General features: G+C 51.0%; 1 long non-coding RNA gene across 1 annotated transcript; it reads left to right on the top strand.

Annotated features, from left to right (window-relative positions):
- The first annotated feature begins 10,046 nt into the window (after window positions 1-10,046).
- On the top strand, window positions 10,047-12,813 carry LOC127042662 (uncharacterized). Its single transcript, XR_007772007.1, has 3 exons — window positions 10,047-10,128; window positions 10,822-10,948; window positions 12,771-12,813. It is a non-coding gene; the product is annotated as an uncharacterized LOC127042662 (long non-coding RNA).
- Window positions 12,814-24,853: the final 12,040 nt, after the last annotated feature.

Raw genomic sequence — 24,853 nt, 5'->3', positions numbered from 1 at the left:
GGAGGTAGTTTGGCTTTGTTGCCGGGGAAGCTCTCTCCCAGCAATAAGGACGGACACACAGCGCACCTTACAATGGCATGGTTAGAGTGGCACAGCTGCACCGTGGTAAGGTGCGCGGTGTAGACACAGCCTCAGAGCTGGGGAAAGCCGACAGGCGCTGAGGAGCACAGGGTTCAGACAGAGACATCAGTTAGGAGAGGAACTATTCACAGGGATTCTCTATAACCTAGTAAGATGGAGAGGATGGAAGATGATAATGTACAGGTAGGTTCTGATGAGAAACAGTGAAATGAAAGAGTCTCCGTCAATTACATCATGTAATAGCAGACAGCTAAAATGGGACACATTTTAGAAGTGCTTAAATACAAACGCTAAACGTCTAAGTACTAAGACTGGTGAATTTGAGTGCCTTTTATTGAGTGATGATATTGATAGAATAGACATCACAGAAACCCTTGCATCCCCTCCTGCACCCACATGGGGAGACTGACCTGTGTGCATGGAGCAGCTGGCATTGCTGCCCCCCACTCCTCCCTGGAACGCTGCTCATCTGGGCACCCCTAGGGGCTGTGGGATGTGGGGGCAAGAAGTGAGATCATCCGAGCTCCCTGCATCCAGGTCACTTTCCTCAGCCGGGCTGCATAGCGGGAGGGCAGAGAGCAGCAGCTTCTGATGCTCCCCTCACAGCACAGCCCAAGTGGGAAAAGTGACCAGGGCACATGGAGCACATAGGGTTACTCCTTAATCCTCTCAAACCTCTATGGACCCATGGAGGAGAATTGGGGCAGGGGAGAGCAGTGAGCACCTTTGCACTGCCACACGGTGCCCTTTGACCCCTGGAGCCCTGGGTGGCTATCGGGGGGTACCACGCCTATGGCCGGCCAGGCTCCCCAGAACGAGCAGCAGAAAACACAGAGACTGGCCACACACTGAGCAGTGGTAGCCTGGGCGGCTCGTAATGGAGGCTCAGGGGGGAGAGGTGTCATAACATTTTTTCCCAGATTTGGACCTTAGCGTCCAAAATATGGGTGTTAGCATGAAAACCTCCAAACTTAGTTACCAGCTTGGACCTGGTAAAACTGCCACCAGCCGGGGATTTATACAGTACCTGGCTCACTGTGGTCTCCCCAAAACCTTCCCCGGGGGACCCCCAGACTCAGATGCCTTGAGTTTCACAACAAAGGGGAATAAACCATTTCCCTTCCCCCTCCTCCCCTCCAGGTGTTCCCTCCCTGGGTTCCTGGAGAGATATACAGAAGCAAGCTCCGTGAATCTAAACAGAGGGACTCCCCCCTCCCTGTTTCCAGTCCTGGAAATAGAAGTACCAAGATAGCTAATCTCTCTTCCCCCTTACCCAGAGGGTATGCAAAGTCAGACTAGTAAATCTAACACAACGAGATTTTCCCCCGACTTCTTCCTCCCACCAATTCCCTGGTGAGCTGCAGACTCAATTCCCTGGAGTCCCCACTAAGAAAAAATCCAACAGGTCTTAAAAAGAAAGCTTTATATAAAAAGAAAGAAAAGGACATAAAAATGGTCTCTCTGTATTAAGGTGACAAATACAGGGTTATTTGCTTAAAAGAAAAAAATGAATAAACAGCCTTATCCAAAAAGAATACAATTTAAACATTCCAGCAACTACACACATGTAAATACAAAAAAAAAAACAATATAAATTTATTGTCTTATTATCTTTGTACTTACAACTTGGAAACAGATGATTAGAAAGGCAGGAGATAGAAAAATCACTCTCATAGCCGAGACGGCACAGACACAAGACAAAGAACAAAGAACTCACACACAAACTTCCCTCCACCCAGATTTGAAAAAGTCTTGTTTCCTGATTGGTCCTCTGGTCAGGTGTTTTAGGTTACTGATGTTAGCCCTTTATAGGTAAAAGAACATTAACCCTTAGCTATCTGTTTATGACAAGGGGGCTCAGCCTCCCCAAACCTTGCACTGCCAAGGGGACAGTGGGGCCCATGATCAGGGGCCCTGGCCAAGTTAGGTCCCCCTGGAAAAGTCTCCCCTATGTCAGCCCCAGGGCTGGAGGAGCTCCCACTCCCTGTTACAGCCCGGGGGCTGCAGCAGGGGCACAGAGCTTCTCTGGTCTCAGGGCCACAGCGGGGCAGGGGTAAAGGAGTGATAGGGTGGGGCTGGTGGGGGAAGGGGTGGAACAGAAGTGACAGTGGATGGGGCCATGGGTGGAAGGGGGTAGAGCCACAGACAGAAGATAGGGGCATGGTTCTGGTGCTGGGGCCCCCACACTTGTTCTCCCTTTCCCGGGGGTTTGACATCACTAGCCCCGGCTTAGCGAGTAGGGTTCAGTGGTCCCCATAATGTGGGGTGCGACTCCTAGGAGGACACAGAGGAACATTCATGGGGGCACCTCAGGACCTGAGCCAGCCCACATAGAGGGCAGGGAGGGAGCACCACTCTGCCACAGCTCTTCCCCAACCCCACCCTCAGCCTGAGACTCTGGCTCCCAGCCCGGCGTCGACCCCTTTACCCCTGTCCGCACCCCTCTCCCCAGCAAGTAACAGCCCCACTCCTCCCAGCCCCGGTTCTTGACCGTGGCTTCCGAGGGGCCACAGCCATGGCTAAGAGGGCACAATGTGAAATGTTTGGGGACCACTGGTTTAGGGTGACGTCCTCAATCACTTCTCTGCAGTCCAATAAAAGCTATTCCTCACTCACCTACCCCTCCATCAGGACGGACTAGGTATGTTCTGCTGCCCTTCACTCATACAGGAAGGAGAATAACATTTCATTCCACTCAATCCTAAAGTGATTTGTAACTCAAGACCATCCCAAACTGGTCATTTTTGGAAGCGGCCCCATCATGCTGCATAGCTAGGCAGAGTAGGTGTGTCTATGCAAACACGGTCTGTTCCTGAAGTCTTTCCCCAGCTCCTCACTAGGTGAGAGAGGGGAGCTCATTCAGACCCTGCTTACGCTTAGTATTTAAAAACTCCTTAGTGTCCCTATCTCTGCCGGCCTTAGATTTCTCCTCCTGTCCGTTTTTTGACAGCTCAGATGAGGTGACCGAGTGGTTAAGGTGATGGACTGCTACCCCATTATGCTCTGCCTGCATGGGTTCAAATCCCATTCTCATCAGAGGCATTTAGTCTTCACCCTCCTTTATAGACAACCATCTCCCCCTTTGGTACAATAACAGATCAAACAATGTTGCTTGTGTTACCCAAAATTGGGTCAGTTAGTAAGCTTAGAGAGGACTAATAATGCCCCTCCCCCCCAGAGTTTGGCAGAAAGCAGCACATTTATTAGCTTGATAGCTAAGCTCAAAAGAAGGGATCGGGGAGGGTGTCACACTCATACTCACGCTCCCAGGACAGGCCTGGCAGTGGAGATGTCAGGATCCTTTAAGGTAAGTGTCCCACAGCACAGCGATGGACGGTGCGATGAAGATCAGTCTCCCTGAGGTGCAATAGAATGTAACACAGCGAACCACTGGCCAGATGGGCCGGGTGAAGGGCATTCACTGGAGGTACAAAGGAGAGTGGGAAAGCCACTTCACAGGCATTCAAAGAGGGAAAGGACACAAGCTGGGGGAGTTTAGCAGACCTTTTGAGCATACAGGTTATACAGAGCATACAGATCACTGCTGCTCCTACAACATGATAAGTTCTCAAGCAGCATGTTTCTTACTTTGCCCATCTGTCAATTTTGATGATTATTGATGGAAATATTTTGCCATTGGGTTGTGTGTTTACACAGAAATTGACATTTACCAACAAATACACAATTCTTCCAAGCCTGCCTAGTCTGCAGTTGATGGGTTTAGAGGGACACTTTCACTCTTCCAGGTCCCCATTCCAGGCCTGTGCTCTCCAGGTTGTCAACTTCCCGTACTGCTGGGATCCTTCCCTCATCTCCCCCCAAACCACTGCCCCACCCCCACTTCTGGGGTCCCCTCCCTACACTGTCTAACTCCACTGCTGGCAGGATCCCTTCCTGTTCCTTTCATTTCCTGCCTCCACTCTGGGCAAAAGCTCTGCACTCTTCCCACACCAGAAGTTGAACCCAGGCCACCTGGGTGAAAACCAGGAATCCTGACCACTAGCCCATATGGGACTATTGTTGCATCTGACGAAGTGGGTATTCACCCACGACAGCTCATGCTCCAATACGTCTGTTAGTCTATAAGGTGCCACCGGATTCTTGGCTGCTATTATTACTACAACTCAGGCCTTGGCTACACTGGAGAGTTACAGTGCAGGTGGTGACTTTACAGCGCTGTAACTTACTCCCCGTCCACACTGGCAAGGCACATACAGCGCTGTATCTCCCTGGCTACAGTGCTGCATGTGCTCCACCTCGACGAGAGGAATAAAGAGAACAGAGCTGGTGATGCAGCGCTGGGGTGCCAGTGTAAACAGTGATTAATCTTACTACGCTGTCACTGACCTCCGGAACCTTCCCATAATGCTTTTAAGTAGAGATAACGCTCTTTGTTTTGGTGTGATGCCTCTGTTTGTTTTGTTGTGAGCTCAAGGCTCCCGGAGCTGCTTATCTAAAAACCAAACACATTTACTGTTTGCAGTGAATGAGGAGAGGCAGGGGGATCCCTTTGGAACACCCACAGCTGGTGTTTGCTTGAGGAGAGAAGCAGCCGGGTGGGCACGGGGTGGGGGTCTGTTTTGGATCAGCGGCTTATCTGGTCTGTGTGGAAAAAAACAAAGGCGGCTATTTGCATTTAGTGAATGAGAGGGGTGGGGGAGGAGGCTTGAACTTGCTAGGCAGGGAGCTGACACAGTGTCAGTTCCAAAAATCCACTCGCTCTGTCTCCCCCACGCTCCGTGTCACACTCCACCCCAATCCTCCTCTTTTGAAAAGCACATTGCAGCCACTTGAATGCTGGGATAGCTGCCCATAATGCACCACTCCCAACAGCGCTGCAAATGTGGCCATGACAGAGTGCTGGTAGCTGTCAGTGTGTCCACACTGCAGCGCTTTCCCTAAACAGCTGTAGGAAAACAGCTTTAACTCCCAGCGCTGGACAGCTGCAAGTGTAGCCAAACCCTCTCTAAGCCGACCCCTTATGAGAACAGCAGGGACTAGCATGACTAGATGTCCCGATTTTTGGGTCTTTTTCTTATATAGGTGCCTATTAACCCCACCCCCATCCCAATTTTTCACATTTGCTGTCGGATCACTCTAGCAGGGGTTGCACACAGGGCTGCATTAACCTTCAGGTGCTGAGGTTTCCCTCTCTCCATTCCCAGAGCCTGTGATCAGGAAACAGACATCAGGGCTCCCAGGTGCTGCACAGACCATGACTGAGATCAGACCCCATATTATGCAAGGTGCTGTACAAACCCTGGCCAACACTGAGACACCCAGGAGGTTCCCCTCAATTTCCCTGAGCCTCTGCTGCCCAACTTCTTCTGAATCCCTCTGGCTCACCCCCCCCCCCACAAAAAAAACCACCTTTCCAAACAGTCCTTCTTTCCTTGCCCCCTGATTCTGGTTTCACACCCTGGGACCATCTCCTCTCTTTGTCTCTCCCCCTCCAGGTGAAGCAGAGATGGAGGCAACTTCAGCCACTGGAGTCAGCCTCAGCGAGCACTGCAGCCGGCCCCGGGGGAGGGGGGGTGTTTGCAAACACAGGAAGGGAGCAGTGGGTGCTGTGAAGAAGGCGGCAGGAGAACAAAGCTCAGAGACCCAACATGGGGAAATTCCAGGGGGCGGGGCTCTGACACGTCCCAGGTGCGGGCAGCTCCTGGGGGCGGGGCTCTGGCTCAGCTCGGGGGCGGGGCAGCTCCTCGGGGCGGGGCTCCAGCACAGAGCAGGGGCGGAGCAGCTCCTGGGGGCGGGGCTCTGGCTCAGCTCAGGGGCGGGGCAGCTCCTGGGGGCGGGGCTCTGGCACAGCCCATGGGCGGGGCAGCCCCTGGGGGCGGGGCTCTGGCACTGCCCGGGTGCAGGGCACCTCCTCGGGGCGGGGCTCTGGCTCAGCTCAGGGACGGGGCAGCTCCTGGGGGCGGGGCTCTAGCAAATTGTGACACGTAGCCCGGGCTGAACAGCTGCTCCCTGGTTCTCCATGTGCTGCCAGCAGTGCTGGAGCTGCCCGAACCAGACCGGAGCCGCTGTTCTCAGCTGCAGGCAGGATCTGCCCCCGGCCCCGCTGGGATCCAGGTGGGGACAGAGACTGGGGCCCGGGGGTTCCCCTTGGTTTGGCTGGCGGGGGCGGGAGGGGAGAAGTCGGAGCTGCAGGCGGGGGAAGGGCGGTGGGACATTGTGACCCGGAGCCCCCGGGGAATGAGAGGCGCTGTGGGGCGGGAAAGTGACTCTGCCCCAGGGAGCATGGGAGAAGACTTGGAGGCGCCTCAGCCCCAGTGGAGCTGCAGGAGGATCCGCCCGCCCGCCCCGCTGGGATGGGGGGGCCGGGGCCCGGCCGTCGTGTGGGGGGAGGGGCGGACCCCGGGCCCGGCGGGGGTGGGGCGGTGTATTTAATCACTCCCCATAGCAATGTGCTACTCCCGGGCACTGCGCATGCCCAGTAACAGCCGCTGAAGCCGCTGCCCTTCCCCCTGCCCGGACCAGCCCTAACGTTCCGCCGGGCGCTGGGGGCGAGGCTGGAGCGGGGCGAGGGTGTAACAGGGAGCGTGGGGGGAGCGGGCGCAGAGCAGGAAATTGATGGGCGGGGGGGGTCAGGCAGCTGGAGGCAGGGTTCGTGGGGGGCTAAAGGGCACAGTCCGGGCTGGGGGGAGGAGCAGGAGTTGAGCTCAGGGGGAGGAGCTGGCAGAGCCCCCCCCTTTGGTATGAGGGCGGAGGTGCCGGGGTGGGGGGAGGAGAAGCCGGAATTGCGGCGGGGGGGAGGTCACTGGGGTGAGGGGGGGTAGATCTGTCTCTGTGCAGCCAGGACATTCCCGGGGTGGGAGGGAGGTGAGTTAACTGGATCCTGTCCCTGTTTTTGCCACTTCCTCCCACTCAAACATTCTCTCAAGATTTCCCCTTTTCTCTCTCATTATCACACGTGGCTATAAAATCCAGGGAGATTCTCCTCCCCCCCCCCCACCAATGATCAGCTCTCTAATTGCCTCTGATTTTCCCTTTTCTCTCCTTACTTCTCAAATGTCAATTTAAAATCTCTCCGATGAGGGGTGGATTTTCCCACCCATTTTATCTGCAGCGATTTGTCCTTGTTTGGGTGGGAAATTGTTGCCCTGGGTCATTCCCCAGAACGTGGCTCCCACTGGAGTGGGATGGGATGAGGTTCCCGTTCTCTGCCAGGGCAGGGAAGGGAAGGGAGGAGCACATCCCCCATGGAGACTGCCCAGACCCCATTTCCCAATCCCCCTGCGGCCCCCTTCCATTGTCCAGGGAGCCTTCCAGCTCCCCCCCCCGCCCTTAAATCAGCTCCTCAAAGGGCTCTGAGCTGCTCACGTGAATGGTTGCCCCGTGGCCGGGGGGGACCATCACATTCTGTTTATGTATTGGACAGTCATATAAAATCCAGTCCAACAGTCCCCCTTTTCCACTAGTTATTTAATAGCACCATCAAATCCCCTCCGATCTTGGTGGTTTTCTCTCATGTTATCAAATGTCGTTTGTGACAGGGTTCTCTCTGCGTGTCTCAAAGATTGATATAAAATACCCCAAACATTTGCCCCACTTCTCTCTAGTTGTTTTATTTCTAATTGAATATGATGGGTTGTTTCCCAATGTGCTAAGATGCAGCCGCCACTGGGGTGGATCCATGGTGGCCATTATTTGCTAGTGACAGCCCGTGGACCTTTCTTGCCCTCCAGGCCTTCCATTCTCCTGTTAAAGAAGCACTCCCCAGGCTCCCTCTGCCTGTGTGACTGGCCAGCAGGAGGTGGTGTTTCTAGCCACTTCTCACACTCTGTGAGGTAACAGTTGCAGGGGCAGGGAAGGTGTCTGTGTGGGGAGATTGCAGCTGAAGGGGCATTGTGGTAGGGGGAGGCCTCTGGGTGGCTGCGCAGGGAGTACCCTAGTCAGGTTGGTGGGTTGTGGAGGTTTGGGGTTTTCGAGGTTGGTGGTTCTGATGTGCCCATCCCTGAGGCTATGGGTCCTGGAGGTGGGTATCGCTGGGGGCCTGGTGGCTGCAGAACAGTGGGGGTGGGTGTCTCTTGGGGAGGCGGGACAGAGGGTTAGAGGGAGCCTGGTTCTGTGCCAGGGGCTCTGTCTGTGCTTCCCCCGCTGGTTCCTGGTTTTGTTGCCATGCCCAGTGCACAGAGCTGGGAGAGGGGATCCCGGGCACTAGGTGAGGGCATGCCAGGGAAGCAGAGTGATGGGTCACACTGTAAAGCATCAGGGGGTCACACTGGGCAGAGGAGGAGGGCCCAGGGAAATGTCAGGGTAGATCGTTCTGGAGGGTGGGGAAGTTCCTAGGCAGGCAGTGAGGGACTGAGTTCCCAGTGGGGGGGGGGGTCCCTTGAGGGGGTCCCTGGCTGCTGGGGGCTCTTGGTGGGGGGAACCCTTTGGGATTCCCAACCTGGCAATCATGGTGTGGTGGGGGTTCTCTGGCCGGTGGGGCTTTGAGGGGTATCTGGGGTCCCTGGCCAGGGACTCTGGGGGCTGCGTCCCAGGGAATATCTGATGGGATCCTGGCTGGGGGGTGTCTGGGGCCCTTGCCTGGGGGGTCTTGGCTCTGGGTACTAGGGGGTGTCTGGGGGCTGCTGCTAACCATGATCCTTCTCTCTGGTCAACTTGTACCAGAGTCCTGGCTCCTAGTCACCAGGTCACCAAGTCCATTCCCCAGTCACGTGCCCTGTCACTGTGATAACTTTCTGTCCACTTAGCAAACACTGTTAGTGTGAAATCACAGAATTTACTTTTCTCCTCTTTTGAAAACTGCAGGAACTTTCGGTTCCGTTTGGAAATTTTTTGCCCCCAGTCCTTGTCCTAGATCTGCGGGGGTGAGGGAGGTGGGAAGGGAGTCAGCACTGCCACACGATGGTCTTTTCCACAGCGTTCTGAACTCATTCTTTCTGAAATGCGGTGTCATTGCGACCGTTGTTAATCCAGAGTCACTGTATGGAAAGACAAGGAGTGATTCCAGATGGACAGTGGGTCAAATGAGATCAGCCATTCTCCCTGTGAGGAGGGGCTCCCATTAGCTGCTCTCCCCAGAGAGCTAAAGGAGGGAAGCTGCTCATACACTCTGTCCCTCTCTGCTCAGGATATTGGGGTTCAGCTTCCTGGGTCAGATGCTGCAGCCTCCATTGTGATCTGGGAGACCAGGCTTGGCAGCTGCTGCTCCCCCAGTGGGGCTCTGTGCTGGGAAGTGACCTTAATTAAAGCTCCTTCTCTGCCCGGCCCAGGGGATGACTTTCTGCAGCTGGTCCTAGCCCCCTAGGGCAGTCCTGGGCCCTGTTACTACTAAATTCTGAGCCAGAGTCTCCAGGTAACTGAAAGACCTCAGGGAATGTCCTAGGGTCTGGCAAGAAAGTGACTCTGCACAAACAACACCACCTCATTTCTCCTCCCATTAGCGGTTGCCAGGAGGAAATCCAGCCATGGGAGAGCAAAGCCCCCAGGAATGGGACTGTCCCAGCCAGAGGGGCAGGGAGAGAGGACAGGGGAAGGAGAGACTGAAAGGGTCAGTGGGAGAAATGAATGTGGGGGAGAGATTTCCAGCTCTCTAGTCCACCCAGACACATGTATTGCTGCATCCTGGGGCAGAACCACTTTCCAGTGAACAAAACAAGGATCAGACAGAGCAAAAGCCAGTTCCTGACTCCATATTCCCCCTGCTGGGGTGTGGCTGCCGTGGGGTCAGTGTCTGAGGGAATCCCCCACAGTGACTCCTTTGGTTCTGCTCTTTTCTAGCCTTGTGTTCAGAGAAGGGGTGAGGGGAGAGAGAAGGGAGGTTAAAAATGTGTCTGTGGACTTAGCCTGTCAGGAGGGGCCAGGTCTAAATTGTAATAAACAGATTGAGCATTTCCCAGCATGACAGAATCTAGGGTGTCTGTCTGCAGGGAAAGGGCCTGGGGGAATTGTGATGTGAAATTAACTAAAACCGGTTCTGAAACGCCCACAACTGCCCTTCTCCCCCAGACAGGCTGCAGAATGTTTTGCTCCAGCTCATCCCAGCCTGGCGTGGGACAGGGAAGAGAAATGGCTGCAGTGGAGTCAGTCCAGGTAGAGATTATCGGGAGGTTGCTGGTGGGTTCCTGCTGGAGGAAAGGGAGAGCAAATACACCAGAGGTGGGAAGGTTTGCAGAGTCTGGTTTGGAGGTTGGAGCGGGGCAGGAAATTCACAGCGTGGGGAAAGGAGGAGGCCAGGGTGTGGCAGACCTGCTGGGAGTTATTTACTAAGTGGCCTAGATTCTAGGAACAGACCCAGGAGGTTTGGAGGTGGAAATGCCCTAATTTGTGAAGAGAGAAAATAACCCACCTACATGGAGCTAGTCAAACTGACCAGACTCCTAGTGCTGGAGCCTGACCTCATTAACCATCAGCTGCTGTGAGATATAAAGGGGACACCCATGAGTCAGGCTTATTGGAGCTGCCTCTCCCTTCATATCCCGCTCCTCACAATGAGGAGGGTGTTGGGCATCCTACCAGTGAGCTCTCCCTGGACCCTGCTAGTGGCTCCATCTCCTGTATCAGTCAGTGGCTAGTAGGGGGGTGATGGATATGCTGGGAGAGATAAGGGGCTCTCTCTTCATCCTCTCACCCTGGCATTTGCTGGATACTCTGAGCCAGGTCGAGGTGGGACTCTCCTGACTATGATCCACCCAGAGCTTCCATTTGATTCACTCTTCTCTGCCACAAATAGTGGGGCTGTGAGTGGGGCAGCAAGTCCTTAGTGTTGGACTCTTACTCTTTCAGGGGCCGGTGACCTTCAAGGAGATGGCTATGTATTTCACCAGGGAAGAGTGGGCTTTGCTGGACCCCACTCAGAAAGCCCTCTACTGGGATGTCATGCAGGAGAACTATGAGACTGTGACCTCGCTGGGTAACGGTTCCTGTCCCTTCTGTTCTTGGAAGGGGAAATGAAGAGTGAAGGTTCACGCCACCCCCACAATGCCATCTGTACCCTGTCCTGTTTCAGCATCACCCCAATAGGCCAGTGACACACATAATACCAGAGACCCTCCTCTGCTGCAGAACACTTTGGGAACAGAGCACAGGAGCCGTATTGCACAGTGTCAAATATCTCCTGTTTGCTCAAGTGAAACTGGGGGTTAGGTCTGGCATAACTGTCCCATACCCCTAATCATTTTTGTTGCCCTTTTCTGAACCTTTTCCAATTCCAATATATCTATTTTTGAGATGGGGTGACATGTGCGTGCAGTATTCAAGATGTGGGTGTATCATGGATTTATTTGCTGTTTTTACAAATATGATCTATGAGATATTCTGTCATATCTATCACTTTCTTAATTATTTCCTACATTGTTCACTTTTTTTCACCGCTGCTGCACATTGAGTGGATGTTTTCAGAGAACTATCCACAGTGACTCCAAGATCCATCTCTTGAGTGGAAACAACTAATTTAGACCCCATCATTTTGTATGTATAGTTGGGATTGTGTTTTCCAATGGGCTGCACTATGTGCTATCCTGTCATCTAGTACTGCTGAGATCCTGGATTCAGTAATATCCCTGCCCTTCCTGTTCCTTTTCTCCACCGAACCCCGCCAGCCCATACTTCCTGTTCCCAGCTTCCCCAGGATTCTCGCACTGTCTCTGTACCTCTCTGTCAGCAAGAAGCAATGCCAGGGACACTTGCCCTCGGTCTTGAGTCTTCGATTTCTGGGACATGGATTTACTTTCTCTGTGTTGTAAGAGGCTCTGTCATAATGAGTGTCTGTGATGTTACCCAGAGTACAATCTGGACTGTTAAATAGCTGTCCCCTCAGTCCTCCAGCATGGGGTGCCTTTTCCACTGTTTTCCCGCGAGAACAGCCCCTCTTGGCCAATTAACACACAGTCTCCAGCATGTAACTCACTCCCAGCTACACAGTATTGAGTGCTGCTAAACAGCCACTCATTAATTACACCTCAGCAGAAAACCAGCAAATTCTCAAGTGCCCAACTTTCCCCCAGAAATGTGCATCTTGCACTGTCCAGCACGCTACTGAACGACCCAAGCTCATATGAAGTCTGTCATTTCATCAGCGGAAAATGACATGCACCAGCTTGTTATCCCAAACAGAGTTTCCAACACACTTCAATCCACACATACTGGTTAGATGAACAATAAACCAAGATTGAAAACTACCAAAAACTAAAACGAGGCCCAGTCCATGAAAGGGGCACTCCCAGGAGAGACTGTATAAAGGCTGGAATATGAAACACCTTTGTAAACCTGAGACAGCTGCCTTGGGGACAATGACAGGGAGAATCCCCCAAAGTGACTCCTTTGTTTCTGCTCTTCTCTGGCCTCCGATTGTTCCTTCCAACGTGGAGTACTTTGCACTTGTCTCTACTGAATTTGATCCTATTTACTTCAGATCATTTCTCCCGTTTGTCCAGATCATTTTGAATTTTAATCTAATCCTCCAAAGCACTTACAACCCCTCCCAGCTTGGTGTTGTCCGCAAACTTGATACGTGTAAGAGAGAGACTGTTACTGGGAGGGTTTCCCCATGTGTCAGAGGGTTACACGCTGGTGGGAGGGGGCTAGGCCTGTACTGGAATAAGGTCACTCTGTGCTTCACAGTGTGCTAGAACCTAGAATGTGCATTAGCAGGGGAAAAGCTGGGGGGAATCGGCTTGTGGAATGGACAAAAGCCTAGTCTGAATTCTCACACCTTGCCCTTTTCACCCCGGCAGGCCAGAGAATAACATCCATGTTTCGCTGCAGATCAGCTCGTCCTCCCAGGGGCAAGGAAATGGCTGCAATGGAGCTGTCTCAGGTAAGAGATGATCAGGGTGGCGGGCTCTGCTTGGAGGTTGAGGAGCAGTAAATGCATAAGAGGGTGGGAATTGCTAGAGGTGGTGGGAAGCAGGAAATATCTCGGGTGGAGAAAGGGAGGGGACAGCATGTGACAAACCTGCTGAGACTTGTGTAGTGTAGGGCGTGATGGGTTGTCACACCCAGGAGGCAGTTTGTGGAGCTTCTGGGAACTGCTGTGTCCTCTAACCCTCACGCTGGGCTGGCCCTTCTCACACTGCTTTGCTGGAGATTTCGCCAGCCTCTCCAGGGCCTGTTATCACCCAACACAACAGCAGGTGGCGCCATGCAGTCAACTAAGCTACCTGAGTGCCTTACCTAAGCCACTCAAGGACAGATAGAAGACAAGAGCCAATTTCCCACTCCCCAACCTTGCACACTTGCTGTAGTATAAATCCAGAATGATACCATCTTATAGTGCACAGGGATCTCTATAATGCAAGCTCATTAATGTAGTTCCCCTTCCCCTCGATATGGGACAGATGTGAACAACAAGCTGAGATTTTCCCTAGACACTTCACTCAAAATACACTGGTTAAGATAAAGCATCAAACAAGTTTATTAACTGCAGAAAGATAGATTAAGTGATTATAAGTGATAACAAACAGATCAAAGCAGATTATTTAGCAAATAACCAAAACTCAGACTAAGCCTAACATACTAGATGGATAGAATTTGAATTAGAAATTTCTCACCCTGACTGATGGTACAAGCAGTCCCCCAAGTTTCCATACACAAGCTAGAAATCTCTTGATCCTGGGAGCAGCACTTCCCCTACATCCGTTTTTGTTTCTCAGGTGTTTCCAGAAGTTCTCCTGTGTGGAGAATGAGGCCAAGAGATGATGTCACACCCCACCTTATGTAGCTTTTCCATATGGTGGGAACCTTTTGTTCCAAACTCAGTTCCTAGTCCAGTTTGTGGAAAAATACAGGTACTAAAATAGAGTTTAGTGTCATGTGGTCTGGTCACAGGCCCTGCTGAGTCATAGTAGCCATGACTCATAGGCTGGTTGAAACATTCACAGGAAGGCTAAGCTCTTCTACAGTCCATTGTCTTTGTTGAGCCATCAGCACTGTCTGGCTTCTTCATTGTTGTACCTGAAAGGCTCATTGTGGGTGTTACCCAGAGTAAGCACATTTGAAATACAGATACAGAGTCAATATCCATAACTTCAGATACGAACATGATATGTGCACACAAATAGGATAATCATATTCAGCAAATCAGAACTTTTCCAGTGACACCACACATGATGCATCTTCTACAAAATAGATCATAATTATGTCCTAATCATATTATAATCATACCACTATGATGAATATGGGGGTGTAGTGTCAGATAGGTCCTAATTTCAAGGCACAGGAGTTGGGAATGGAACTTCCCCTCTTTGTGGAAAAGGAAATAACCCTCCAGCCAGGGCTGGGACAACTTCCCAGACTCTCAGTGATGGAGCCTGAATCTACTGACATTTCATTAATTACCACCAACCCCAATCTTTGTGGCAACTGTAAACTTTATCAGTGATGATTTGTACTCTCTTCTAAGTCATGGATAAGAATGTTAAATAGCACAGGGCCAAGAACCAATCCCTGCAGGAACCTGCTAGAAACAAATCCACTCGATCATGGTTCCCCATTTACTATCAGAGTTTTTAATCTATTTAATGTATGCTGTGTTTCTTTTGTATCATTCTAGTTTTTTTTAGTAAAAATATTGTGCTAATCAAGTCATGTCCCTTACGGAAGTTTAGGTATATTACATTAATACTATTACCTGCAACCAAACTTTTGATCTCATCCAATAAGGATATCCCGTTAGTTTGATAGGCTCTATTTTCTCTAAACCTTTGTTAATGGGCACTACAATTCTGACTTTCTAACTTCTATTCTTTATGATTGACTTCCCCTTTCTTCCATATATTTTATTTGGAGAGTGCTTGGATTCCTACCAGGGAGCCACTATCAGGGTCCAGAGACAGCCCCATCTCCTATATTAAGCTCTGGCTAGTAGCTATGTGATAAATGTGAAGACCCTGCTTCTGTCTGTCAGATGGGAGACACAAAGGTTCTCTCTTTCTACCCTGTGATGCCTCCTGGCTGCTGTAAGCAAGGTGGGGAGGGACTCTGTTAACATGTGCCTCTCGGAGCTTCCATTTCCCTGGTGCTGCTGTTCCATGAATAGTGGGGATGTGAGTGGGTCAGCAGGTACTGAGTATTGGACTCCTGCTCTTTCAGGGGCCGGTGACCTTCGAGGAGGTGGCTGTGTATTTCTCCAGGGAAGAGGGGACTCTGCTGGACCCCACTCAGAGAGCCCTCTACAGAGATGTCATGCAGGGGAACTATGAGACGATGGTCTTGCTGGGTAAGGATTCCTGTCCCTTCTGTTCTTGGAAGGGGAAATGAAGAGTGAAGGTTCATGCCACCCCCACAATGCCATCTGTACCCTGTCCTGTTTCAGCATCACCCCAATAGGCCAGTAACATACATACTACCAGAGACCCTCCTCTGCTGCAGAACACTTTGGGAACAGAGCACAGGAGCAGCATCACACAATGTCAAATATCTCCTCTTTACTCAAGTAAAACTGGGGTTAGGTCCAGCATAATGAACAGAAGCTTCCTACCCCCAGCCTTCTCTCAACCCTGAGCCTTCTCTACCCAAACCAGAATGTGCTTGGGGTGTAACAAGCAGGCGGTTGGAGTCAGAGCTGCCAGTCCAGGGTTACTTATCATACAGACACTCAGTGCGTCCTTTAACGCTGGCTGGGAGTATCCAGACAGGGGAGCTCCAGCAGCAGAACACTGAATCTCACCCAGGATTACAGATGACACAACTCCTCGCTGATCTGGATTGCACCCCAGCATGTGAAAATGGCCTAGGTTGGTAGTGACATTTCTTGAGACATGGAGAGTCTTGCTCCCATAACACCAGGTGTAATAAAAATAACAGGAAAGGCCAAATATGGAAAACTGATTGTTCAGCTTTCTTTTGACCTGCGTCATATTTTGCAATATATTCCAGATAAGGAAATTAACGTGCAACGTATGTGTCATTGTTTGTGGTTTTAAGCTGTAAAAGGCTTGTGTGATTTTTAGCTCGGGAACAGTATTCCAATAGCTGTCGCCCCCTGCGTGCTTGTAACCAAGAAAAGAGCCTCAGGCTGAGCTGATTCAAATATTAATCCTGTGGTCGTTTTCCACAACAGCCTCAATAGGTCCCTGTGATGGAATGTAAGGCTACATCTAGACTACCCACCGTATCAGCGGGTTAAAATCGATTGCTCGGGGATCGATATGTCGCGTCTCATCTAGACACGATATATCGAACCCCGAGCTCGCTTATATCGATTCCGGAACAACACCAACCCCAACGGAGTTGCTGATTTGACAGGGGGAGCCGCGGACATCGATGCTGCACGGTGAGGATGGGTGAGTAATCCGATCTTAGATATTCGACTTCAGTTACGTTATTCACGTAGCTGAATTTGCGTATCTTAGATCGATTTCCCCCCGTAGTGTAGACCAGCCCTTAATGTCTTCACACCTTCCCCCTGCAGGAGAATAGCTGTTTGACCAGCTGTTTGCCTTGCTGTCTCTGAGGAACTGGTCTGTGGGTGTTCCCCAGAACTGTAACGTTTTCAGTAATATCATACTGTAAAATCTCACAATTTTACATACAGTGTTACTACACATTTTAACAGGAGGATAATATTCAGTAGGTTATGCGTTTTCTAATGATACCTCACAAGCCATACTGGGTACAAAATTGATCATAATTTTCTAGAAGAGTGAACACAGGGGTACAGATTGACACAGTGTCTGTGTGTGTGTTCCCAGCAGACATGTGGGGATTTCAATCCCTCATAAGCACAATGTTTGGCATCTTCAAGGACCTGGGGAACTGGTCCTGGGAATTCACTAGTTTAGCAAGTGTGAGACTGCATGAAATTGTGAGACACTTTGGTATTAATAATAAAATAATATAATCTGATAAAATTGCAATGAATCATGCTAGGTATGCCATGTAAAGTGTCAGTGAAAATGTTATGATTTGCCAAGTATGATAATTTTGTTTCTATGTTTCTATCACCTTTGTATTGTGAGTTACATATATGTAGGGTATATCTGTATTTCCAGACTTGTGCAGTTTTTCTGGGTGACACCCCCAGACATATTGGCATCAACATTGCCTAGCATGTTTGATGGCCCATTGAGGGTCATCAGCTGTACAATGAACCTATGGACCAAGGGGATACACCTATTGAGTCAGCAAGACATGCCGGGGTTTGCCTGTGTAATGAAACCTCCAAAGCTTTTCCATGCCATGTGCTGTGAAGCTTGTGTTTGGGACACAGGAAGTACAAGCCACATGGCAAAAGGAATATAAAGCGCAGCTGCATCATCTCCATCTTGTCTTCAATCCCCCTTCCTACCTCTGGAGCAACTTCTCTACAAACTGAACCCTGGAACAAAGGACTGAATGACCCATCCAAGCTGTGGATGCGTTCCAGACAGACTTTCAAGCCAGCAACTCACCAATACTGCTAAGAACCTGATATATCCATTTTGGAATGTATCTGACTGCTTTTCCATTTAAATTCTTTCTGTCTTTCTTTCTTTTAAACCTTTAGTTTAGATGCTAAAAAATTGTCTGGAAGGATGGAATTTAACTTCATACTTTCATTTGTTCTTTCTTCTAAACATTTAGTTTAACTGCTAAAGGATTGGCTGGCAGCATGGTATTTTGGATGAGATCCAAACCTGGGTAATGTGGCTAACCTTCTACCCACCCACTTCCTGGATCCAATTAGGATCAGTCTCCTGCTGCCCTCTGGCCATGCTGTATCACAGTGAGCAGAGTTTTTAAATAACCTCTCACTGTACGGGACCTAGTTGCTGATTAGGAGTCAGAGAACTGTCATGCAATAAAGGGGGCCGTGTGATTTCTTTTTTCAGAGTCTCGTTAACCAGTGTGTGGGATCAGAAGCACAGTTTGTGACTGGTCAGTGAGTTTAACTTCAGTGTTAACCACCAGTATGGGGAGCATCTGCTCTCCCTTTTTCAGCCTGCTCTGACCTTGACATTTTCAGTGAGGACTGCCCCAGGCACACTAGGTCACACTAAGCACTGAAGATAAAATAACAGAATGTTTTTGATGATCAAGTTGTATGAAATCAACTGAACTCCTTTGTTTTCTTTCATCTGAGCGGAGTTTCTGGTTTTCCAACGTGATATGATTTCCCAGCTGGAACAAGGGGAAGAGCCATGGGTCCCAGAGCTCCAGGGTTCAGAGGAAAGAGAGATCTTGAGATCTCCCCGCACAGATGAGGAAACATTAAACCAACTCAGAATCTGTAAGTGCCTGAAGGAAACATCTAGGATGCCCTACAAAGCTCTTGGGAAGTCTCTCAGTTCATTATTGTCCATAGCAGGGGTCGCATCCGCAGGGTATATATAGCTCAAGGCTTCCTACAGATGCTAGCAGACACAGGGCAGTAGCTTTCTCCCTTCACCCTGTGAAGTTGGATGCGATGTGAAGGCTGAATTGATCCCCTCCTCTCTCCTGTTGCGGGGAGCTGAGTTCCTGATTTTTATTTGTCCTCTCTCCAGCACTTGTTTTGGTTTGGCCTTCTCCTTTCCATCCCTGTTTGAGGTTTCTGTCTCTATCACAGCAGGTGATGCAATGACGTGTGAGGTTCAGCACAGACCAGAAAAAGAGCAGGGAAACCAGCCAGGGGAGAAAATGGATAAATTTATTTCCTGTCAGGGAACTCAGAAGGGCCTTAAGGAAACCAGAATACAGCAGGAAATCTGCAGGGAAAAGCAAAAAAAATACATGTGCTGAGTGTGGGAATAACTTCACTTACAGATCAGGCCTTTCTCAACATTAGAGAATCCACACAGGGGAGAGGCCCTGTGAATGCAATGAGTGCGGGAAAACTTTCAGTCGCAGCTCGCACCTTATTGGGCATCAGAGAATCCACACAGGGAAGAGATCCTATGAATGCACTGAGTGCGGGAAAACTTTCAGTCGCAGCTCATACCTTATTCGGCATCAGAGAATCCACACACAGGAGGGGTCCTATGAATGCAGTGAGTGCGGGAAAACCTTCAATCGCAGCTCGCACTTTATTCAGCATCAGAGAATCCACACGAGCAAGAAGCCCTGCGAATGCTGTCAGCAGGCCTGCACAACTCGTAAAGTGGTGATATAGAGAAATCTCTGTATTAACTATCTCTATAAATCTTTATAATGTTGCATTGTGTTATTTTGTATTAAGTATCATTATCTTTATGACATTGCATCCGGCATGACGTTATTTTGTAATTCATATGACTTGGCATTGTGCCTCTCTATTTTCATACAACTTTGTATTAGATCCCTATATAGAAAATTGGTAGAAAACTTTGTATCAAATGTTATAGCCCCTAAGGATAGTATAGTTAAAGTAAAAGAAAACATGTGCCTTTTTGCTAGAAGTAGAATAAGATCTTCCCCCGCACTCTGTAATCAATTGCTCTATTGACTGAATGAGGTGTGAATGAGTGAGGCTTGGAAGACACCCACCTCCAGACAGCTACAACAGTTGAAGAGGGAATGGGAGCCAGAGCAAAGGACAATACAACTTGTCAAGTGGGCCCAATAAAGAAGAGCAGACATATTGATGGCCTCAGGGATTAGAAGCAAGCACCTTCTTTAGAAAACACCCTCTTTGAGCAGCATTGGGACAACACCCAGAGAAAAGCAGCACAAAGACCAACGGACGCAGACCTAGATTTTGAATCTGGTCTAGATTTGCATAAGAGGGAAGCTGCTATAAATGCGAGGTGTCTTGCAGAAGGACCCCGGATCTCGTCTTGTCACCATCGGACCATCGATTTGGATCGGTAAAAGCCCGGCTCCACCCCTCCCCCATCTAACTCACCTGGCCAGTGCAGTTAAGGGGAGCAACTAGTTGGTAACAACAGCAAGACGGAGTGTGTTTATGTCTGTGTGTGTGTGTGAATGCATGACTGTGATATATATCTCATGTGCATATCATAGAGTATTAATTGATACCTGTATTACTAATAAATGTGGCATTTTGCCTTAATCCCCCTGAAAAGTTCCTGTACAGTACTTTGAGTAAAACAGCGAGGGCCACAATACTCCAAAGAAAACAGCTGAGGACCGAAACCCCCCGGCCCTGCGGAAACACCCCTCACTCAGGACCTCCCAGCCTGGCGGAAACACCCCGCCCAGCCCTGCAGAAACAAACCCTCCTTCCCCAGCACCGCCCCACCAAAACAGCTGTGGGTCAAAAAGGAAGGTTGGTGGTGGGGAGGTGTTACTTGATGTTAAATCAACCAGGGACTCCCAGCCAAAGAGGTGGCTGGGAGCCCTCAGGGTCAAATTAAAGGGCCTGGGGCTCTGACGACTGGGGGAACCCGGAGCTTTTCAGGGCTGGGGCAGGGATTTAAAGGTCCCAGAACTCCTGCTGCTGATGGGAGCCTGAGCCCTTGAAATCCCAGCCTCACTCCATCCCCTGGAGCTGCCGCCGGGATTCAAAGGGCTCTGTGCTGCCTGCAGCCACAGGGATCCCTGAGCCCTTTAAATCTCAGCTCCTGCCGGGATTCAAAGGGCTCTGGGCTGCCCTTGGCGGTGGGGAGCCCTGAGACCTTTAAACCTCAGCTGCGGTCTGGAATCTCTGCGAGCAGCCCAGAGCCCTTTGAATCCCGGCCGTGGCTGGCAGGCCGGATTTAGGAAGTTCAGGGCCCAATTTGAACATTTTGGTGGGGCCCCGCAGGGATGATTAGGGAAAAAAAAGCCTTTCAGTTCTTAACAACCGGTTCCCTATAAAAAGTTCTGCCACAGTATTTATTTTTTATACCAGTAGGGTTACCATATGTCCGTATTTTCCTCCCGGATGTCGATATAAGAACCAAAAAGCCTGACATGTCCGGGAAAGTAAAGATGTATCTTAACCCTACCTAAAAGTTCTTTTTTAAAAAGATGGGTCTGAACTAGAAATGAGCTCTGCCACTCCTTTAGGGTGTGCTAGGGTGCACATGTGTGGGTCCCAGCTGCTCCCTGCCCATCTCATTGAAGCAGGTGTGCAGGGTTACTTCCCTCGGAACTGCAGGGCACCAGTGAACATGGGGCTGGCTGGAGGTGGGGGAGGGGGAGTATGCGAGAGGTAGGGTCTGGCTGCAGGCTGGGCAAGGGGTGTGGGGCAGGTTGGAGACAGGAGGTGTGGGGTGGGCTGGCTGGCTTCAGGCAGGGCCACAGGGAGGGTGCGGCATGGGTTGGCAGGGCTGGAGACAAAGGAGTGTGGGACTGGCTGGCTTCAGGCAGCGGGGTGCGGCAGGGGTTGGCTGGAGACGGGTTGGTGCAGGGCTGAAGGCAAGGCAGGGGGTACGGGGTTGGCTGGAGACAGGGCAGGGGGTGCAGGGCTGGTGCGGGCAGGGCAGGCAGTATGGCAGGGGTTGACTGGAGACAGGAAAGGGGGTGCAGGGCTGGCTGGAGACAGGGGCTGGTGCAGGGCTGAAGGCAAGGCAGGGGGTCTGGGGCTGGCTGGAGATGGGCAGGCTGCAGGCAGGAACTGGTGCAAGGAGGGCAGGAGGTGCGGGGCTGGTGCGGGCAGGGGGTGCAGCAGGGGCTGGCTGGGGACGGGCTGGCTGCAGGCAGGGCAGGGGGTGCAGGTACAGGGGGTACAGTCCATCCTCTATGGTGAGTGCCTCCTCCTCCTCCTCCTCCTCCTCCCCCCTCTCCCACTAGGGTAGCAGCAGCAGCCTGGGGCTTGGGGGCTATTTCAAGGGCCCGGGGCGCCCCTGCTTCCACTGCCCCAGCTCTGTAAATAGCCGTGGGAACCCTGGGGAAGCAGCGGGGCTCCAGTGGCTATTTAAAGGGCCGGGGAGGTAGAAGCAATGGGACTCCTGGACTTTTTAAATAGCCCCCAGAGCCCCACAACCATACCCCAGGGCTCCAGCAGCAGGGCTCTAGTGGCAATTTAAAGGGCCTGGGGTTCCAGCCCCTGCTGGGAGCCCCAGGCCTTTTAAATTGCCCCCTGGGGAAACTGGGCCACCCTGGTAAAGCGCACTGGCTTTTGCTGGTACTGGGGCTTGGGTGCGGGGTCCTCTTAGGAGCGAGGCCGATTCAAGGGAATTGGTTGAATTGGCCTAAAGCTGGCCCTGGTGGCTGGGATTTAAAGAGCTCTGAGCTCCCCGCCCGCCTGCCCAGAGCCCTATAAATCCTGGCCGCTGCAGAGATTTAAAGAGCTCTGGGCTCCCTGCGGCTGCGGGCAGCTCAGAACCTTTTGAATCCCGGCCGCGGCTGAACTTTAAAGGGGTTTGGATTCCCCGCGGCTACGGGCAGTCCAGAGCCCTTTGATTCCCGACTGCGGGACGCACAGTGAGACTTCACGGGCCGCACGTTGCCCGCGGGCCGTATGTTGTGCAGGCCTGGCATGGAGGGGCAAAATAGGTAAGAAATTTCCGTGGTCTGTCATTAGCAAATAGTAGACACCATGGATCCTGCCAGAGGTGGCTACGTCTTAGCACTGTGGGAAGCAACCCTTCACAGAGACCATTTGTCTTGTGGTTTGGGATACTTCTCAAGACATGCTGCACTCAGAGTGACCCCCTCATCCTGTGCCAGCTGGAGAAAAGAAAAGGGGCCAGCCAACTCTCCCACTACCAGCTGCGAACCACTGATCCCCAAACAGGGGGAGGCCTCTGGCTTTGATGTGTATTAAATATCAGGCTGGTCTCTTTCTTTTTCAAATATCTAACAGAGCTAAAAGAGGGAACAAATGATCCTCAAAGGAGAGGGGAAAGACAATCACTGGGAAATTTAATAACTGCAACATCCAGAATGGAGAGCGACTCAGGGCAACAGGTTCTCCCGAATTAAGAAGTTTTTGGGATTTAGAAACATAAAGAACAGCACAAAACTTGAGAGTATTGTTAATTGATATTTGATAATGACACAGAGGGAAAACCTGAGCTTTCAGATCAGTCTTCAGAAATGAAAGACAAAGGGTGGAAATCAAAGGTTTTGGATCCATTTTGCAAATTATAGAGAGGAAAGTGGAAAATCAGAGGGATTTTTTATCAGTTGTTGATAGGAGGTAAAATCTGAGTGTTTCACATGAATACTTGATAAATGAATAAAGAGGAAATGGGCAACATTTGCAAACATTTTGTGTTCAATAATCTGAGAAAAGGTGTAAATCTGAGATTTTCTTCTTATTTTATAATTAGAGACAGGAAAATCTCATGGCATATTCAATTAGAAATAGACAACTAGAGAGAAGTGGGGCAAATGTTTAGGTTATTTTATTTGAATCTTTGAGATTTGCAAAGAAATTGTGTCACAAACTGCATATTTGATAACATGAGAGGAAAACACCAAGATCTGAGGGGAGAGAGTCACTTTCCTGTCAGGGCCCAGTGCTCCCTCCTCCTCCCCCTCCGGGGTCTCTCACTCACTGGGGACTCCAGGCTGGTCTGGTGTGGTCAGACCCTGGGGTTGCCTATGGGGCAGGTCCCAGCTGGAGAAAGCCCCCCCCCCCCGGCCAGGATAGGAGTGTGCTACTGGTAGCAGCCTGGGGCTGGACCCTCTCTATGGGGGACACTTGCTCCCCCCTCCCCTTCCTGGCCCTTCCCACTCCCTGTTGCCAGCGGAGAGTGGCCCCCCCAGCCCAGCCCAGAGGTGTCCCTGTCTCAGGCCCCCCCCCAGCCTCTGCCGATTAACCCTCTGCCCAGTTCAGAAATCACTCGGGGGAACCATTTCCCACCTACACAAGGACAAATCACTGCAGGTGAAAATGGGGGGAAACACCCCAAACCTGAGATCTGAACTGGCCATTGGCAAAGGGGAGAGAAAATGGGGCACAATGGGGGGAGGGGAACAGGGAACTTCTCAGGGGTTTGAGGGAAGGGGTTGTCAGCCTGAATGTTGCTTGTTGCTCTCTAGGGAGAAAGGGGGCAGGACAGGAGAGGAGGGGGGTCTCCACGGAGGGGGCAGTGGTAATTCCGAGGGGATCTCAGCCCTCCCTTTTTCTCCCCGCTCCTCAGGGGTCACCTGCTCTTCTCCCCTCGCCCCCCCGGCCATGTCCCGGCTGCACAGACATTTTCCATCCATCCCTTTCCCAGGTCTCCCCCCTCCGCAGCCCCCGCCTGACCCCACGCAGGGGCTGCTAGGTGTAATGCATATTCAATAGGGATTTCTCCCCTACTAATGCTGGGGTGTCCTTCTCCTATAGGTTAGTCTACTAATGATCTCATCTTGGTGCCATGTGAGTCAGTTCATTGCCATGGCACTCGTGTGCTTAGACATCTGAGGATGCTCTATAGAAAAGCTCCTTGAGTGGGGTGATCCACAGGGAGTAGCTCAAAGCTCCAAAGTGCCTGGCCAGGGGCAGGACATTGGCACAGCAAGGGTGGGGTGTGGCAGTGACATCACAAAGTCCTTTTGCAGGACCTCACACAATTGGTCAAATACTATTAGTGGGCAGGTGGTGACCTCACAGAGAGATCCTGACATCAGTCAGGGGCCAGGGTCTAGGGAAACCTCAGAGACCCCTGTGCCTTTGCTTCAGCAAGTGTCCTTCTCCAGGTCTCTGTCTGAGGACTGAGAGAATATTCTGGTTCACGGACGTGAGCGCCAGGAGAAACCTCTTTCCAGTTTTCTCCTTCCCTTGTAGTGATTTTACTAGAAACTGCCCGTCCCTGTTTAGAAGGTAAGAACCTCCTGGAGGTGTGAAACCTGTTCAGTCTGATCCATCTGGTGAGAGTTGAATTCTAGGCATGGAAAACATGAGCTTAAGGAGGCAGAATTTTATTCCGCACCTGGGATTTTGTCCCTTAGAATCATGGGGACATTAGGGTTTGTCCTTTGTGTTTCACCTTTTCCTCCATCCACCTGTCCCTCCCTCCTTTCTCTTCATCTCTTCTTTTGTCCTTTCTCCTGTTCCCCTCCC

The sequence above is a fragment of the Gopherus flavomarginatus genome, unplaced genomic scaffold, assembly GCF_025201925.1.
Source record: "Gopherus flavomarginatus isolate rGopFla2 unplaced genomic scaffold, rGopFla2.mat.asm mat_scaffold_86_arrow_ctg1, whole genome shotgun sequence".
In the NCBI taxonomy this organism is placed as follows: Eukaryota; Metazoa; Chordata; order Testudines; family Testudinidae; genus Gopherus; species Gopherus flavomarginatus.
Note: the sequence above shows the minus strand (reverse complement) of the source record. Positions and strands in the feature narration are given on the sequence as shown.